Source organism: Plecotus auritus, assembly GCF_963455305.1.
Source record: "Plecotus auritus genome assembly, chromosome: 7".
Taxonomy (NCBI): Eukaryota; Metazoa; Chordata; class Mammalia; order Chiroptera; family Vespertilionidae; genus Plecotus; species Plecotus auritus.
This window is the reverse complement of record NC_137774.1, coordinates 101,300,754-101,318,631: the sequence shown is the minus strand read 5'-3', so window position 1 is coordinate 101,318,631 and position 17,878 is coordinate 101,300,754. Positions and strand designations below refer to the sequence as shown.

Below are 17,878 nucleotides of genomic sequence, written 5' to 3'. Positions count from 1 at the left end.
CTTACTGTTTTCAATTAAGAGTTGAAATGCTTTTCATAAAATGCACATGAAAAGGTAAATATTAGACTATTATCAGCCATGAACCACTTAATTTAAACCAGCTTTGAAAATCTGTGGGCAATAAACTAGTGACCAAGTATTTATTAAACATTTATTGTTCACATGCCACAAGGCATTGGACTTCTGCCAGTTCTCTAAACGGAAAGGCAGAATTATTTCAAAATGTCTATATTACATTTAGTAGAAAACTTTAAGTATTAATCTGGCCTTCACATCTTGTAAGTTTTAGTTATCTTCATCCAGCCTGGTCACTATTACTATCACTTTTAACAAAGTGTGTACCCAGCTTAGTAGGCAAATATTTACTGAGCACCTACTACATATAAGTACTGTGCTTGATTTGGTTTAGTGGGTATTGAACAAGAAGTGGGACAGCAGGGCGGAGAGCTGTGCGTGCACAGTTTGGCAAACCAGAACGTGTGATGCGTCATCTAGACTCAACAGATACTTAAAATCTCAGGCCCTTGAAACAGGAGGTTTTATAGCACAGTATAGACAAAATATTTTATTATCCATAGAGTGTAAGATAGAATACTGAAGAAATATTCCATGAGCATAGGAAGGGGGATCAAAAGAAAGAAATCCTTCTATCCGCCCTTGCAATGTTTGCATTTATACCAAAGATAAAGCAAGAGAGTGTTTTGAAAAAAAATTTTTGGAGTTTGAGTTTAAATCTGTGGCACATAAATAAATAACAGTGTCCTCTGCTTAGGTGCCTCGTCAATTTAAAAAAGTTAAGCCAGTACTGTCTTTTTGTCTGAAGACAGTTGGCTGGACTAGAGGCTATTTTAAAGTATACCTCAGCTCCAAAAGTTCCATTTTTATGATAAAAACCACTCAAGTGCATAGAAAATATGATACACTTATTGCCTTTCTTAAACTAATGCATTTATTTCTTGAATACAGTTAAGGAACAATTTGCTGTGCTTTTTTTGTTTTGACAATTTAGGAAGGGTTTCCATGGTTTCTGTGGCCTCTTGGTTATTTTTTCTGTATGTCAGCTTGACCATAAGATTATCTGAGGCCAACATTGTCAGCTCTTTGGATGTATATCTGTTAGGCCTGCATTCCCACAGAGGCAGTAAAAACTGGCTTTGGAGGTGACATAATTTTAGATAATACATTGGTTTGTGGCCCACCAAAGGGACATAATACATAAGCTAATATAAGATATATCTATGTTATTAAAAGTTCATGGTTGAGGGGATTATATATATATATATATATATATATATATATATATATATATATATATATAATTGGAAAGGGAAGCAATAATGAAAAAAAGGTTGAGAAACACCCCCCTGAAAGGAGTCCTCAGGGATTTAAGATGTGTTGGTCAGGACTTGGATACATCAAATGTACTTTTTTTTCTTCAGTTTTAAAAGTCTGTATTTAAAGTGTATCTTCCCCTTTTTTTGTTGTTTATTTATTTATTTATTTTTAATTTAATAAATCTTTATTGTTCAGATTATTACAATTATTCCTCTTTTTTCCCCTATAGCTCCCCTCCGCCCAGTTCCCACCCCACCCTCTGCCCTTACCCCCCCCCCCCGCACTGTCCTCATCCATAGGTGTGCGATATTTGTCCAGTCTCTTCCCGCACCCCCCACATCCCTTTCCCCCCCCGAGAAATGTCAGTCCACTCCCTTTTTATGCCCCTGATTCTATTATATTCACCAGTTTATTCTGTTCATCAGGTTTTTTATTCACTTGATTTTTAGATTCACTTGTTGATAGATATGTATTTGTTTTTCATAATTTTTATCTTTACCTTTTTCTTCTTCTTCCTCTTCTTAAAGAATACCTTTCAGCATTTCATGTAATATTCGTTTGGTGGTGAGGAACTCCTTTAGCTTTTTCTTATCTGTGAAGCTCTTTATCTGCCCTTCAATTCTGAATGATAGCTTTGCTGGGTAGAGTAATCTTGGTTGTAGGTTCTTGCTGTTCATCACTTTGAATATTTCTTGCCACTCCCATGTGGCCTGCATAGTTTCTATTGAGAAATCAGCTGACAGTCGTGTGGGTGCTCCCTTGTAGGTAACTAACTGTTTTTCTCTTGCTGCTTTTAATATTCTCTCTTTGTCTTTTGCTCTTGGCATTTTAATTATGATGTGTCTTGGTGTGGTCCTCTTTGGATTCCTTTTGTTTGGGGTTCTCTGCACTTCCTGGACTTGTAAGTCTATTTCTTTCACCAGGTGGGGGAAGTTTTCAGTCATTATTTCTTCAAATAGGTTTTCAGTATCTTGCTCTTTCTCTTCTTCTGGCACCCCCATAATTCGGATGTTGGTATGTTTGAAGTTGTCCCAGAGGCTCCTTACACTATCTTCATATTTTTGGATTCTTTTTTCTTTTCCAGTTGAGTGTTTTTTGCTTCTTTGTATTTCAAATCTTTGACTTGATTCTTGCGATCCTCTAGTCTGCTGTTAGATCTCTGTATAATATTTTTTATTTCAGTCAGTGTATGCTTAATTTCTAGTTGGTCCTTTTTCATATCCTCAATGGTCTCACTAAATTTATTGGCCTTTTCTAGAAAATTCTTGAAAAACCTTATAACTGTGGTTTTGAACTCTATATCCAATCGTTTGCTTTCCTCCATTTCTTTCATTTGTGATCTGTTTCTTTGTCTCCTCATTTTGGCTGCTTCCCTGAGTTGATAGAGTGGCTTTGTGTGCTAGGTGTCCTATAGGGCCCAGTGGCTCAGCCTCCCCAGTTACCTGAGGTGGACACTCTTGGTGCACCCCTTTGTGGGCTGTGTGCACAGTCTTGTTGTAGTTAAGCCTTGATTGTTGTTGGTATCACTGGGAGGAATTGACCTCCAGACCAAATGGCTGTGAGGATCAGCTGTGTCTACACTGGGAGAACTTCTGTGCTGGAGACACCTTTATGAAACAAGACTTGCGAAAGCTTCTGTGCTCTGCTTGGATGGGGCGGAGTCTTAGGGCGGAGCAGACAGCATTGGTTTCCCATCAGCCCTGCCCTAGTAGGCCCCAGTGTCTCAGTGTCCCATGGTAATCACTGCAAGCACCTCTGAGAGAAAGCCGCCCTCAAGTTTCACCCACTGCCGGACAGTCCAGTTTCTCCCCAAATGAGTCTGGGTCCCCAGAGTCTCGCCTGGAACTGGAGTTCAGTGCAGTCAGGAGCTTTTGTCTCCCTTCCACTTGAGAAAGCCAGCTGTGTACTCAGTTGCCCGCCCTCTCTGCATGAATGTCTCAGTACCTCTGCCTTCCGCAGTTCCTCTGAGTCTCAGTGTGCTTTTCTCTTTCCTGACAGTCCAGTTTCACCCCGTATGAGTCTGGGTCCCCAGAGTCTCACCCGGAACTGGAGTTCAGCGCAGTCAGTAGCTTTTGTCTCCCTCCTGCTTGAGAAAGCCAGCCACGCACTCAGTTGCCAGTCCTCTCCGCTCACGGGTCTCAGTACCTCTGCCTCCTGCAGCTCCTCTGAGTCTCAGTGTGCTTTTCTCTTTCCTTCTAGTTGTAGAATTTCCACTCAGCCAGCCTTCCTGTGGTTCTGGATGATGTCCATTTTGTCTTTTAGTTGTAGTTTTGAAATTGTTTGTGCGAGGCAGCAGTTTATGTGTTTACCTATGCCGCCATCTTGGTTTCTCTCGTATCTTCCCCTTTTGTTTCTAACCTTCCACAGGACACATTTTGCAATGTTCAATGTAGTATATTAAACTCAATCTGTACCTGGTATTTTCTTGTGACAAAAGGCGTGTCTTAACAAAGGAGTCTCCTTGGAGGTCAGACTGTTCTGTGTGGCAATCTGACAGCAAGGGGTCACTGGAGGCCATGGAAGGGGAGTCGCTGGGCACTAGAAAGGCATATATTTCAAACCCAGATTTAACTCTGCAATTGGGGCAAGTCATTGAAAACCTCTATTCCTAATTTTATCATCCATAAAATAAGGGTACTGAGACTTCTCCTTGTAGGGTTACTTAAGGATTTGAGATAAGGGGTGTCAGGTGGCTGGCACTCGCTGTGTCTGAGCTAAGTGGTAAGGCCAAGTAAACAACTCTGTAGAAGGGAACAAGAAGCCCAGTGGACCTATTTTCCCAAACTTCATAAACATCCTGTTTGAGTTCCTGCTGCTGCTGTTAAAAAAAAAAAAAAAAAAAAAAAAAAAAAAAAAAAAAAAAAAAAAAAAAAAAAAAAACACAAGAAAAAAAGAAAAATTCTTGCACACATAGTCCCTGCCCAGTTTAAATAAACTTATCAGTAGTTTTCAGAGTAAGAGTTGGGCTTTGCATCAATGAAGAGACAGACAACAGGACCGTCAGTGATATTGCCAGGGAGCAGCATTCTTTTCTGCTACATAAAAACCATGATTTATTCCTTTAATGAAAAAGTCAGGGGGTGTGCAGGCACAACAGCTGTGGTTTTACGAAGGGGAAATGAGCCAGAATTCCTTGTGGCGGGGCTGTTGCCACAAGGGGTCAGATCTGGATTATTGGTGAGGCTGGCATCATCCCACAGTGACACAAACATGACCGGACATCAAATAGCATGAAACAACTCGCAGTTGTTTTAGATGAGAGAAGCCCGAGCAATGCCACACCAGACCAGCTCTGTGTAAGTAAGGGCTTCAGCGTCTTTGATCTGAGGTGAGTGAAGTGTCTGGAGTGGGAACAGAAGAAGGAACACAGTTATCTTCAAGCTCTCGCTGGTTGCTGGTTGACCACTGGGCAGATGTGAGCAGTTTGGCTGTCACCAAGAATCAAGGGCTTTCCCCCACCATGTTATAAATAGGGGTGGGTAAATATTTTGGATTCATCAGCCTCCAAGTATTTTTCAGACGTTTTGGGTTCAACCAAACAGAATACGTCGTGCTGAGCACATTCTCCCTTAATTTTTTTTAAGGGACTGTGTGTGATTTATGGGAAATGAAATCCATATGTTTCTGCTTCATTTACACTTAAATCATCAAAAGGTTGTGTTGTAAGAGCTATTTAATGTCCAAGATGTCTTTGAATTTGATTTTTAAAAAAATAAGCCACTTAAAAGTGTTGGCCCTATTAAAAGGCAGAGAAAAAGGGAGGAAGCTGAAGAGAGAGAGAGAGAGAGAGAGAGAGAGAGAGAGAGAGAGAGAGAGAGAGAGAGAGAGGAAGGAGAGAGAGAGAGAGAGCCCAGTTAGAGAGGGGGCAGGCACCCAGGAAGGCCTGTTTTGCCAGGATGAAATAAATTTGAACACCAGGGAGTTCAATTTAAGATGAAACTACAAACCCATGAATTTCAAATGAGCCCATAATTACAGAGAAAACAAAGGCTCCCCTGCAGCCAGTTTCAGAAGCAGCTCCTGTGACTGCAGGAAGGCAGCTGGTGGCCTGGTAACCCCACCAGCCTGCGAAGACACCTTTACTACCCAGCTAGCACACATGCCCACTGCTCCAGGGGCTGTTTTCCAGGCATCCCAGAGCAGTCCAGAGGAAGAACTCTTTGACCTATTTTAGCATGGAAATACCTGCCCTCTCTGTGTTTTCCCGGGGTTGTCCTGTTCTAGGCCAGCAGTTCCTATCTGTCCTGCCATCTGACCCAAATAGCCAGCCGCTGGCCTGGATACTGTGTGTGCATTTGGGATAGTGTTTATTTATTAGGCGATTTGTTTAGAGAAGTATCTCTTTTAGCTCACAATCGGGCTGAGAAAGCATACAGTGTAAAGTAAGAAATATATTGCCAGGGACCCACAAGTTGGTAAAAAGCCAAATATAAAACTAAGTTTTCTTGCCCCCTCTCAATAGATAGTCACTCTTACAGCAGCTCTTAGGTCACTGTAGACATGTCTCAGCATTTATATATGGTGTATTATGAAAGGTTTCAGAAGAGGGATTCAAACTGGAACTATTTTATGTGATAGTATAATTGAAATATCTGTAAAGCTCTGTAGAGGATGTATCTATCCATAGTTTGAGCATTATAGAGTGTTAGGATGTGGAACTTTGTTATCCAACAGGGACTTTAGAGTGTGGTCTGAAATCACTTCAACAGCTAACAGTTTTGTGAATCACCTGTATCCCAATTCATTTATCTGGGGATGAGGTACAGTTTTGGAATCTTCAAGGTTAGGGTTCTTTCCCTCCCCAACTCCTAACTCTAAGAAACATTCAGTAAGATGTTTTAATCTCATCATTCAGCAATTAACATTTTGGTGAATGTTCTTTGTCAATTGAGTAACTATAGACTATCTAAAATAAGTATAGAACTTATTTTGGTGTTTGTTCTTTGAGTTAAGATCACACACATAGCACGCATGTGCGCGCGCGCACACACACACACACACACACACAGAATTTAATGATATCATACTGTTTATTCTGTTTTGTAGCTTCTCTTTTTAGAAATATACAGTATTATGGACTTTTTGCCATAGAAATGGACTGTTTTTTACTTTATGAGCTTTAATGCTTGCAGAGCATTTCATTCACCACAATTAGCATAATGACTCAGTATTTTAAAAAAGAGGTTCAAAAAAGTTATTTCAGATACATTTTAAAAAGTTGACCTTATTTTTAAAAAATGTTTGCTATCTTAGGGCACATTGGAAAATAAACTAACCATAGCTTCTACATCTTGTATTTTCTTGCATTTTAGACCAAAGCACAGACATCCATTGGGAGTCATGGAGAATATCCATCTCCCTTTTAGAAGAGGCCCAGCTCTCCTAAATAGATGAACTTTTTTGAATACTCTAGAAAAGATCAATAAGACATTTAGTAATGTTTGCTTCTTTTTCTTCCTTAGAAAAGAAAAAAGTTGTGTTCACGCCAAGACGATCCTTGTGACTTCAGTTCACCAGACTCTCTTTGTTTGATGCTTAGTCCATTGGTAAAGTTCATGGAGTCCACTTCAAAGAAAGCTGAGGCCATTTTGCTCTCTATTTCTGAGTTTCTTCACCCCTTGTTTTGGATTTTTCCAATCTGTTACTAGAGAACTCAGTCCTGTCCCTTTTGTTGACAGGTTGCCAGGATACATCCAGGCGACAAAGGCTAGGGTTCCTGTTCCTTCAGCCTCACATACTACAGGGACTCCTGCAAGAGGGCATGTGAACCGGGGAGCTCCCAGCTATTCTGCTCCTCTTTCTACCAGCAGCCCACCATAAAAGCCCAAACAGATAGACAAAGAACAAATGTTACAAGGTGAGGTTCTCAGAAGGTATGTTCGTCTCAAATCTTACCTTTGAACTAATAAGGGGTACTTATTTTAGATAATCTTGATCTCTTCCACTTCTTTCTCACCAGTATATAGTAAGAAATACTTCAAGTACTACTAAACAAAATAGCAAATATTTTATTTCATTGCATGATGCTAGCAATATGGATTAAATGTTCTACTAGCTAAAAGAATGAAATTTCTTTTGAAGGGATGATTTTTTAAATATTTTTTCAAAGAAAAGTAGATAAAATATGTTTTGAATATTAACCTAAGATTATATGTTTATTAGCCAAATTATTGTTGAAAGAAAAGGGTGATAAAGTCTATAGTTACTCAATTGACATGGTGGATTTTTTAAATTAATTGAGATAAAATTTACATGGTTTGAAATTGAACTGATCTTAGGAACTTAAATTCAAGTTCCTAAAAGCAATGAGTTTGATCAATATATACACCTTAATCAAGATATAGGACATTTCTATTACCCAGAAAGTTTACTCACATCCCTTCTAGTCAATCATCCCTCCATAACAACCACTATTCCTATTTCTATCACTAGAGAATAATTTGGCTGTTCATGAACTTTATGTAAATAGCATAATCTATACTAATAAAAGCGTAATATGCTAATTAGAAAGAATGACATTCTGGATGTCATTCTGGAGTGAGTGGCAGAGGCCGAGGCAGAGGTGGTTAGGGGTGAACAGGCAGGCAGTGGAGCAGTTAGGGGTGATCAGGCTGGCAGGGGAGCAGTTAGGGGCAATCAGGCCAGCAGGGGAGCAGTTAGGGGCAATCAGGCAGGCAGGCTGAGGGGTCAGGGGCAATCAGGCAGGCAGGCAGAGTGGTTAGGGGTGATCAGGCAGGCAGGCAGGTGAGTGGTTAGGAGCCAGTGGTCCCAGATTGCGAGAGGGATGTCCAAGGGGTCCCAGATTGGAGAGGGTGCAGGCCGGGCTGAGGGACTCCCCCCCACATACATGAGTTTCGTGCCTGGGCCTATAGTATATATTCACCAACCCCTCTTTGTTTATAATCTTCCATGTTGCTGTGTATATCACTAGTTCAATTCTTTTTAGAGATGAGTGTTATTGCATTACAGCATTTTTCTACATTTGTTTGTCTATTCTATTGATTGGTATTTGGTTTGTTTCCAGTTTGGGTCTCCTATAACTAAAGCTGCTATAAATATTCTTGCACAAATCTTTTGGTGGACATATGTTTTCATTTATCTTGGGTTTAGACCTTGGGTTGAAATTGATGGATGACAAGGCAGGTGTATGTTTAACTTTATAATGGGTATGAAATTATATGTTACTGTAGTTTTGTTTGTATTTCCCTGGTGACTAATGAAGTTGAGCATTTTTACATGAGCCACTGGAGATTTGTCTGTCTCTTTTATTAAATTTCTATTCACATTTTTGACTATTTATATTTTCTCTTTTTATGTCATCTTTACTGACATATTCACGTACAATAAAATGCACCCATTTTAAGTACACAATTTGATGAGTTTTGACAAATGATTATATTTATGTAACCACCAACAATATCAGCACAAGAACATGTCCAATAACCTGTGTAGTCCATTCCTCACTCACCCATCTACCCACCAAGTAATCACGTATCTTTCTGTTATCCACCTTTTCAGCTCTGCTTGTTTTATTGGTTTCATATGTGAAATAATTCAGTATATACTCTTTTGTATCTGATTTATTTAATTCAGCATAATATTTTTGAGAAGGGTCCATGTCCTTGTGTGTATCAGTAGTTTTGTTCATTTTTATTGTGGATTAATATTCTATTGCATGAATATGTCATCACTTGTTTATTCATTTACCTGTTGATGTATACTTATGTTGTTTCTAGTTTTCCCTAAGAGTAAAAGCTAATATAAACATTTGTATATGTCTTTTTGTGAACTTATATTTTCACTTTTCTTGCTTAATTATTTAGGGATAGAATACCTATGTTATCAGGCAGGTATAGATTTAACTTTTGAGAAACTGACAAGCATTTCTCCAGAGTGGTTGTAATATTTCTGTGGCATATCTGTGGTTTTAAATTGCATTTTCTAATGACTAACAAATAATGATGTTGAGTTTTAATTCATGAGTTTATTGACTATTCATACACTTTCTATTGTGAGTAACCTATTCAAAGCTTTTGCCCATTAAAATAAACTAGGTTGCTTGATATATGACTATATATATGTATGTGTGTGTATATATATATATATATATATATATATATATATATATGCATATATGTATATACATATATATATATGATATAAATCCTGCCTTTTAATTCTTAGTGGTGTATTTTAAAGAGCATAAGTTTCTAATTTATATGAAGGAAGTTTTTAAATTCTTTTTCTTTTAAGTTTAGTGATTTTCATAGTTTGCCTAAGAAGACTTTACAAATATTAAGGTCACAAAGATATTCTCCTATGCTTTCTTCTAGAAGCCTTTGTATTTTTTATATTTATATATTTTTATATAGCTTTTATGTTTAGTTCTAGGATCCATGTTGAGTCAATATTTGTGTGCGGTGAAAGTAGAGGGTTGATATTAATTTTTCCCTTACATGTATCCAGTTGTTTCACCATCATTTTTAAAAAAGATTTTCCTCTCTCCATTGAATTGCCTTGGCATCTTTTTCAAAAATATACTGACCACATATGTGACTTGACCATATATTTCTGGACTCTATTCTGTTACATGAATCTACTTATCTATCTTTATTGGCATTATTAAATTTTAAAAAGCCAGCTTATCTTGGCTTATAAGTAGTGAAACAAGTATTGAAAACAAATTGACTGCTTCCATGACTGCTTCCCAGTGGAACCATGCACAAGAGTTTGAATAAGGTTGGGCAAGTTTTTTTGTTGCTGTTTATTTCTTTGTTTGTTAGTCCTCACCCAAGGATATTTTTTCCATTGATTTTTAGAGAGAGTGGAAGGGCAGGGGTGAGACGTGGAGAGAGAAACATCAATGTGAGAGAGACACACTGATTGGTTGCCTCCCACACATGCCCCTATGGGGGCCAAGGACCGAGGCTGCAACCAAGGTACATGCTCTTGACCAGAATCGAACCTGCAACCCTTTAGTCTGTGGGCTGATGCTCTATCCATGGAGCCAAACTGGTGAGGGCTGGGCAGTTTTGTCTTGCATGTTGTCCCAATTTTCCTCTAGGCCATACAGTAGTTTCCCCCCTCCAAGGAGGATACACTCAAAGTATCCCCTGCCTCCACTGGATGCCTGAAATCAAGAATGGTACCAAACTATATATCTATATACTATGTTTTTCCTATATATGCATAACTATGATAAACTTCAATTTATAGATTAGTCACAGTAAGAGATTAACCACAGTAAGAGAGTAACAATAATAACTAATAATAAAATGGAGCAATTATAACAATATACTGCAATAAAAGTTATGTGAATGTGGTCTCACTCTCAAAATATCTTATTGTACTCATCTTTTCACTTAAAGGAAGCATTTCATGGCTTCTCTTTTAGCATATCTAAATTGCCAGCATCAGTACTCTTGCACTTTTGGGCATTAAGTAAAATAGGGGTTACATGGACACAAGCACTGTGATACCACGACAGTAGAGCGGATAACCCAGACAGCTACTAAATGACGAATAGGTAAGGAGTAGAAACAGCATAGACATTCTGGACAAAGGCGTGAATCACATCTGGGGTGGGACAGAGAGGAATGGTGTGAGAATGCTGCTTGCAGTGGCACATATTTAAAACTTATGAATTATTTCTGGGATTTTCCATTTCATATTTTCAGAACACAACTGATGGCGGTAACTGAAACCACAGAAAACAAAACCTCAGATAAGGGGAGACTACTGTAATTTGATTTTAAGTGATTCTATGCTCAGCAAAAAACAGAAATCTAAAGTGATAAATTTATTTTTTATTTTTTATTTTAATTTCTTTATTGGTTAAGATATTACATATTTGTCCTCATCCCCTCATTACCTTCCCAAACCCCGCCCCCCCCCCCCACTCATGCCCTCACCCCCCTGTTGTCTGTGTCCACTGGTTAGGCTTATATGCATGCATACAAGTCTTTTGGTTGATCTCTCCCCCTTACCCCCACCCTCCCCTACCTTCCCTCTTAGGTTTGACAGTCTGATCAATGCTTCCCTGTCTCTGGATCTGTTTTTGATCATTAGTTTATGTTGTTCATTATTTCCCATAGATGAGTGAGATCATGTGATATTTATCTTTCTCGGACTGGCTTATTTCACTTAGCATAATGCTCTCCAGTTCCATCCATGCTGTTGCAAATGGTAGGAATTCCTTCTTTTTTAGCACAGAGTAGTATTCCATTGTGTAGATGTACCACAGTTTTTTAATCCACTCATCTGCTGATGGGCACTTAGGCTGTTTCCAAATCTTAGCTATGGTAAATTGTGCTGCTATGAACATAGGGGTGCATATATCCTTTCTGATTGATGTTCCTAGCTTCTTGGGATATAGTCCTAGAAGTGGGATTACTGGGTCAAATGGGAGTTCCATTTTTAGTTTTTTGAGGAAACTCCATACTGTTCTCCACGGTGGCTGCACCAATCTGCATTCCCACCAACAGTGCACAAGGGTTCCTTTTTCTCAGCATCCTCTCCAACATTTGTCGTTTATTGATTTGTTGATGATAGCCATTCTGACAGGTGTGAGATGGTACCACATTGTCGTTTTGATTTGCATCTCTCGGATAATTAGTGACTTCGATCATGTTTTAATATGTCTCTTGGCATGTTTTCCTTCTGTCTTCTTTTGAAAAGTTTCTATTTAGGTCCATTGCCCATTTCTTGATTGGATTGTTTATCTTCCTTTTGTTGAGTTGTATGAGTTCCCTGTAGATGTTGGAGATTAAACTCTTATCAGTGATAACATTGGCAAATATGTTCTCCCATGAAGTGGTCTTTCTTGTTGTTTTGTTGATGGTTTCTTTTGCTGTGCAAAAGCTTTTTATTTTGATGTAGTCCCATTTGTTTATTTTCTCTTTAGTTTCCATTGCCCTAGGAGCAGTATCAGTGAAGAAGTTCCTTTGGCATATGTCTGAGATTTTGGCTGCCTGTGGATTCCTCTAGCATTTTTATGGCTTCCCGTCTTATGTATAAGTCCTTTATCCATTTTGAGTTTATTTTTGTGTATGGTGTAAGTTGGTGGTCTAGTTTCATTTTTTTGCATGTATCTGTCCAATTTTCCCAACACCATTTATTGAAGAGACTGTCTTGATTCCATTGTATGTTCATGCCTCCTTTGTCGAAGATTAATTGGGCATAGTGGTTTGGGTCAATATCTGGGTTCTCTATTCTATTCCATTGATCTATATGTCTGTTCTTGTGCCAGTACCAGGCTGTTCTTAGAACAGTGGCTTTGTAATACAGCTTGATATCTGGTATTGAGATCCCACCTACTTTGTTCTTCTTTCTCAGGATTGCTGCAGCCATTCAGGGTCTTATTTTATTCCAGATGAATTTTTGGAGAGTTCTTTCTAGGTCTGTGAAATATGCCGTTGGTATTTTAATGGGGAGTGCATTGAATCTATAGATTGCTTTGGTTAGTATGGACATTTTGATGATGTTAATTCTACCAATCCATGAACACTGTATGTTCTTCCATCTGTTTATATCTTCCTCTATCTCTTTTTTCAGTGTCCTGTAGTTTTTTGCATATAGGTCTTTTACCTCTTTAGTTAAGTTTATTCCTAGGTATCTTAATTTTTTTGGTACGATGGTAAATGGGATTGCTTTTTTAGTCTCTCTTTCTGTAAATTCACTATTGGTGTATAGAAATGCCATAGATTTCATGGCATTAATTTTTGTATCCTGCTACATTGCCGAATTCATTTATTAAGTCTGTTAGTTTTTTGATGGAGTCTTTAGGGTTTTCTATGTACAGTATCATGTCATCTGCAAATAAGGACAGTTTTACTTCTTTTCTAATTTGGATGCCTTTTATTTCTTCTTCTTGTCTGATAGCAATGGCTAGTACTTCCAGTACTATATCGAACAGGAGTGGTGAGAGAGGGCATCCCTGTCTTGTTCCGGTTTTTAGGAAAAATGGCTTCAGTTTTTGTCCATTGAGTGTGATGCTGGCTGTGGGTTTATCATATATGGCTTTTATGATGTTGAGGTATGATCCTTCTATTCCCATCTTGCTGAGAGTTTTTATCAAGAAAGGGTGTTGGATTTTGTCAAATACTTTTTCTGCATCAATTGATATGACTATGTGATTTTTCTCCCTCAATTTGTTTATGTGATGTATCCCGTTTATTGATTTGTGGATATTGTACCATCCTTGCATCCCTGGTATAAATCCTGCTTGGTCATGGTGTATGATCTTTCTGATGTATTGCTAGATCTGATTTGCTAGAATTTTGTTGAGGATTTTGGCATCTATGTTCCTGAGGAATATTGGCCTGTAATTCTCTTTTATAGTGTTGTCTTTACCTGGTTTTGGTATTAGGATGATGCTGGCTTCATAGAATGAGCTTGGAATTGTTCCTTCTTCTTGAATTTTTTGGAATAGTCTGAGGATAGGTTTTAGTTCTTCCTTGCATGTTTGGTATAACTCTCCTGTGAAGCCATCTGGCCCTGGGCTTTTGTTTGCTGGAATCTTTTTGATGACTGCTTCAATTTCTTCCATAGTTATTGGCCTATTGAGCTGTTTAGATTCTTCCTGATTGAGTTTTGGAAGGTTGTATTTTTCTAGGAATATGTCCATTTCCTCCAGGTTGTCTAGTTTGTTGGAATAGAGTTGTTCATAATATTTTTTAACAATCCTTTGTATTTCTGTGGGGTCTGTTGTTATTTCTCCTCTATCATTTCTGATTTTATTCATTTGAGTCCTCTCTCTTTGCTTCTTGGTGAGCCTGGCTAGAGGTTCATCAATCTTGTTTATCCTTTCAAAGAACCAGCTCTTGGTTTCATTGATCTTTTATATTGTTGTTTTTTCTGTTTGTTTGTTTGTTTGTTTTTTGTCTCTATGTCATTTATTCCTGCTCTAATCTTTATTATCTCCTTCCTTCTGCTCAATCTGGGCTTTTCTTGTTGCTCTCTTTCTAATTATTTGAGTTGTAGTGTTAGATGATTTACTACTATTTTTTCTTGTTTTTTTGAGGTAGGCCTGTAGAGCTAAAAACTTCCCTCTCAGGACTGCTTTCATTGTGTCCCATAGGTTTTGGATTGTTGTGTTTTTATTGTCATTAGTTTCCAGAATGTTTTGAATTTCTTCTTTGATCTCATTGGTAACCCAATCAATATTTAATAACATGCTATTCAGCTTCCAAGTGTTTGAGTGTTTTGGATTGTTTATATTGTAATTTATTTCTAATATTATGCCATTGTGGTCTGAAAAGATGCTTGGTATGATTTCAATCTTCTTGAATTTGGGGAGACTTTGCTTGTGACCCAGTATGTGGTCTATTTTTTAAAATGTCCCATGTGCCCTTGAGAAGAATGTATATTCCACAGCTTTGGGGTGAAATGTTCTGAAGCTATCAATTAAGTCCATCTGATCTAGTGAGTCATTTAGGATTGTTGTTTCTTTGCTGATTTTTTTGTCTAGAGGATTTATCCAGTGATGTCAGTGGTCTATTAAAGTCCCCTACTATGATTATATTGTTGTCGATCTGTCTCTTGATATCTTCCAGGAGATTTTTTTATGTATTTGGGTGCTCCTACATTGGGTGTATATATGTTTATCAGGGTTATATCCTCTTGTTGTATCGATCCCTTTAGTATTATGAAGTGGCCTTCCTTATGTCTTGTTATGGCCTTCACTTTGAGGTCTGTTTTTTCAGATATAAATATTGCTACCCCAGCTTATTTTTCATTTCCATTTGCCTGAAAGATATTTTTTCATTCCTTCACTTTCAGTCTGTGTGAGTCCCTTGTTCTGAGGTGTGTCTCTTGTAGATGGCATATATATGGGTCATGTTTTTTTATCCATTCAGCCACTCGATGTCTTTTGATTGGAGCATTTAGTCCACTTACATTTAAAGTTATTATTGAAAGGTACTTGTTTGTAGCCATTTTTATTTTTTGAGGTTGTGTTCCATCTTACCTTTCTGTTTCTTCTTTTTACAACATTCCCTTTAGCATTTCTTGCATTACTGGCTTGGTAGTGATAAACTCCCTTAGCCTTTTTTTGTCTGTGAAGCTCCTGATTTCCCCTTCAATTTTGATTGATAGTCTTGCTGGATAGAGTATTCTTGGATTCAGTCCCTTGCTTTGCATCACTTTATATATCCTTCCATTCCCTTCTAGCTTGATGTGTTTCTGTTGAAAAATCCTTTAGTAATCTGATGGGGGATCCTTTGTAGATAATTTTCTGTCTCTCCCTTGCAGCCTTTAAGATTCTCTCTTTGTCTATAACATTTGCCATTGTAATTATGGCATGTCTTGGTGTGGGTCTTTTGGGATTCATCTTGCTTGGGACTCTCTGTACTTGAGTAACTTTTTTCTTCCCCATATCAGGGAAGTTTTCTGTCATTATTTCTTCAAATAGATTCTCTAATCCTTGCTGCTCTTCTTGTCCTTCTGGCAGCCCTATTATACGTATGTTATTTTGTTTTGCATTGTCCCAAAGCTTCCGTAGGCTCTCCTCCTGCTTTTTAATTTTTTTCTTTAGTTTCTGTTCAGATGGGGCTTGTTTCTGTACCTGATCTTCTAACTCACTAATTCGGTCCTCTGCTTCTTCTAGTCTACTGTTGAAGCCTTCCATGGTGTTTTTGATTGTAGCTATATTATTTTTCATTTCTTCCTGATTTTTGCATAGGTTGTTGATTTTTTCATCCATCCAGTGTATGGACTGTATGACCATTACTCTGAATTCTTTTTCTGTCATGTTGCATGCTTCCGCTTCACTTATTTCCTTTCTTGGCAATTCCTCCTTTTCTTTCCTCTGGGGATTGCTTCATTGTCTCTCCATTCTGACTATCACCAGAAGGTTCAAATGTCGAGTTGTGGGGGCCTGGGCCATGTGCAGTGGAGTTTTGCACCCCCCAAGTGTCATTGAAGAGCTCTGACGCCAAGACGTGCAGTTGTTGTGGGTTGGTGGGAGCCACACTCACCCTGGGTCAGAGTCACAGGCGCTTAGTGTGGCCTCTTGTGTGCACCTAGAATCAGGGACTTAGTGTGGCCTGTGCCACGTTGAAACAGAGAACCCACTGGCGTGTGCCAAAAATCAAAGTCCCCTATTGCGTGTCAGGAGTCAGAGGCTCCCTGTGTCCATGCTGAGAATCGAGTATAAGAGTCTCTGTTTCTTGGTGCTACCTCACACTGAGAATCAGGTCCCTGTGTGCACATACACCAAGTATTGGAGTCACTGCCTCTTAGTGTGAATGTACTGGGAATCAGGGATCCCAGGCGCACGCAATGAGGAACAGAGTCTAGTCACTGGTGCTCACTGCTGCCTCTTGCATGGAGATTCAGGGTCCCCGATCTACTTGGGAGACTGGGTTGCTCAGTCACACTGTGTTGGCAGGAGGTCCACTTCTACCCTGCAGTAAACAGCCTTCTGAGTGTGCTTGCCCTGAATCAAAGTCAGGTGGCACTGCCACTTAGTGTGGGTGTGGGTTCTGGTCACGCGGGTGTGCACGGTGGAAAACAAACTCCCCGTATCCATGCACCCAGGCTCAAATTCAGCGCTGCCTCCCTGTGTGGGCACAGGGTCTGGTCGTGGGGAACAAACTCCCCAAGTCTGCACATCCAGGTTCAAATTCAGTGCAGCCTCTCTGCTAAGGTGCAGGGTCTGGTCATGGGAAACAAACTCCCCGGGTTTGCACCCCAGGCTCAAATTCAGCGCTGTTTCCCTGTGTGGGTACAGAATCTGGTTGCAGAAAACAATCTCCCCAAGGTCGTGTGCCTATGCTCAAATTCAGGACTGCCTCCCTGCCTGGGCGCGGAGACTAGTCACGGGAAACAAATTCCCAGAGTTTGCAAGTCCGGGATCAAGTTCAGCTCTGTCTTCCTGCCCTGCGTGGGCGCGGGATCTGGTCACAGAAAACTACCTCCCTAAGGATGAGCAGCTAGGCTCAAATTCAGCTCAGTCTCCCTGCATGGGTGCAGAGACGAGTCGTGGGAAACAAATTCCCAGAGTTCACAAGTCCAGGCTCAAGTTCAGCGCTGTCTCCCTGCCCTGCGTGAGCATGGGATCTGGTCACAGAAAACTACCTCCCTAAGGATGAGCAGCTAGGCCAGCCATGGGCAAACTACGGCCCACGGGCCGGACCCGGCCCGTTCGGCTGTTCTATCCGGCCCTCGGAGCCGAAAGAGCGGAGGGTTCTCTTGCTCTCCCCTCCGATCCTTTACTTTGAATTTATATTAGTTCACACAAACACTCCATCCATGCTTTTGTTCCGGCCCTCCGGTCCAGTTTAAGAACCCATCGTGGCCCTCGAGTCAAAAAGTTTGCCCACCCCTGAGCTAGGCTCAGATTCAGCTCAGTCTCCCTGCCTGGGAGCGGAGACAAGTCATGGGAAACAAATTCCCAAGTCCGGGCTCAAGTTCAGCGCTGTCTCCCTGCCCTGCCTGGGCACGGAGACGAGTTGTGGGAAACAAATTCCCAGAGTTCAAAAGTCCAGGCTCAAGTTCAGCGCTGTCTCCCTGCCCTGCATGGGCGCGGGATCTGGTCACAGAA

General features: G+C 39.7%; 1 protein-coding gene across 1 annotated transcript in view; it reads left to right on the top strand.

Moving 5' to 3' along the window:
• The first annotated feature begins 7,066 nt into the window (after positions 1-7,066).
• LOC308255123 (zinc finger protein 474-like) overlaps positions 7,067-17,878 on the top strand; it is a 70,150-nt gene continuing 59,338 nt past the window's right edge. Inside the window, exon 1 of the mRNA XM_080682087.1 lies at positions 7,067-7,208. The gene's annotated coding sequence lies outside the window, so the exon portion shown is untranslated. The remainder of the gene's footprint in view (positions 7,209-17,878) is intronic.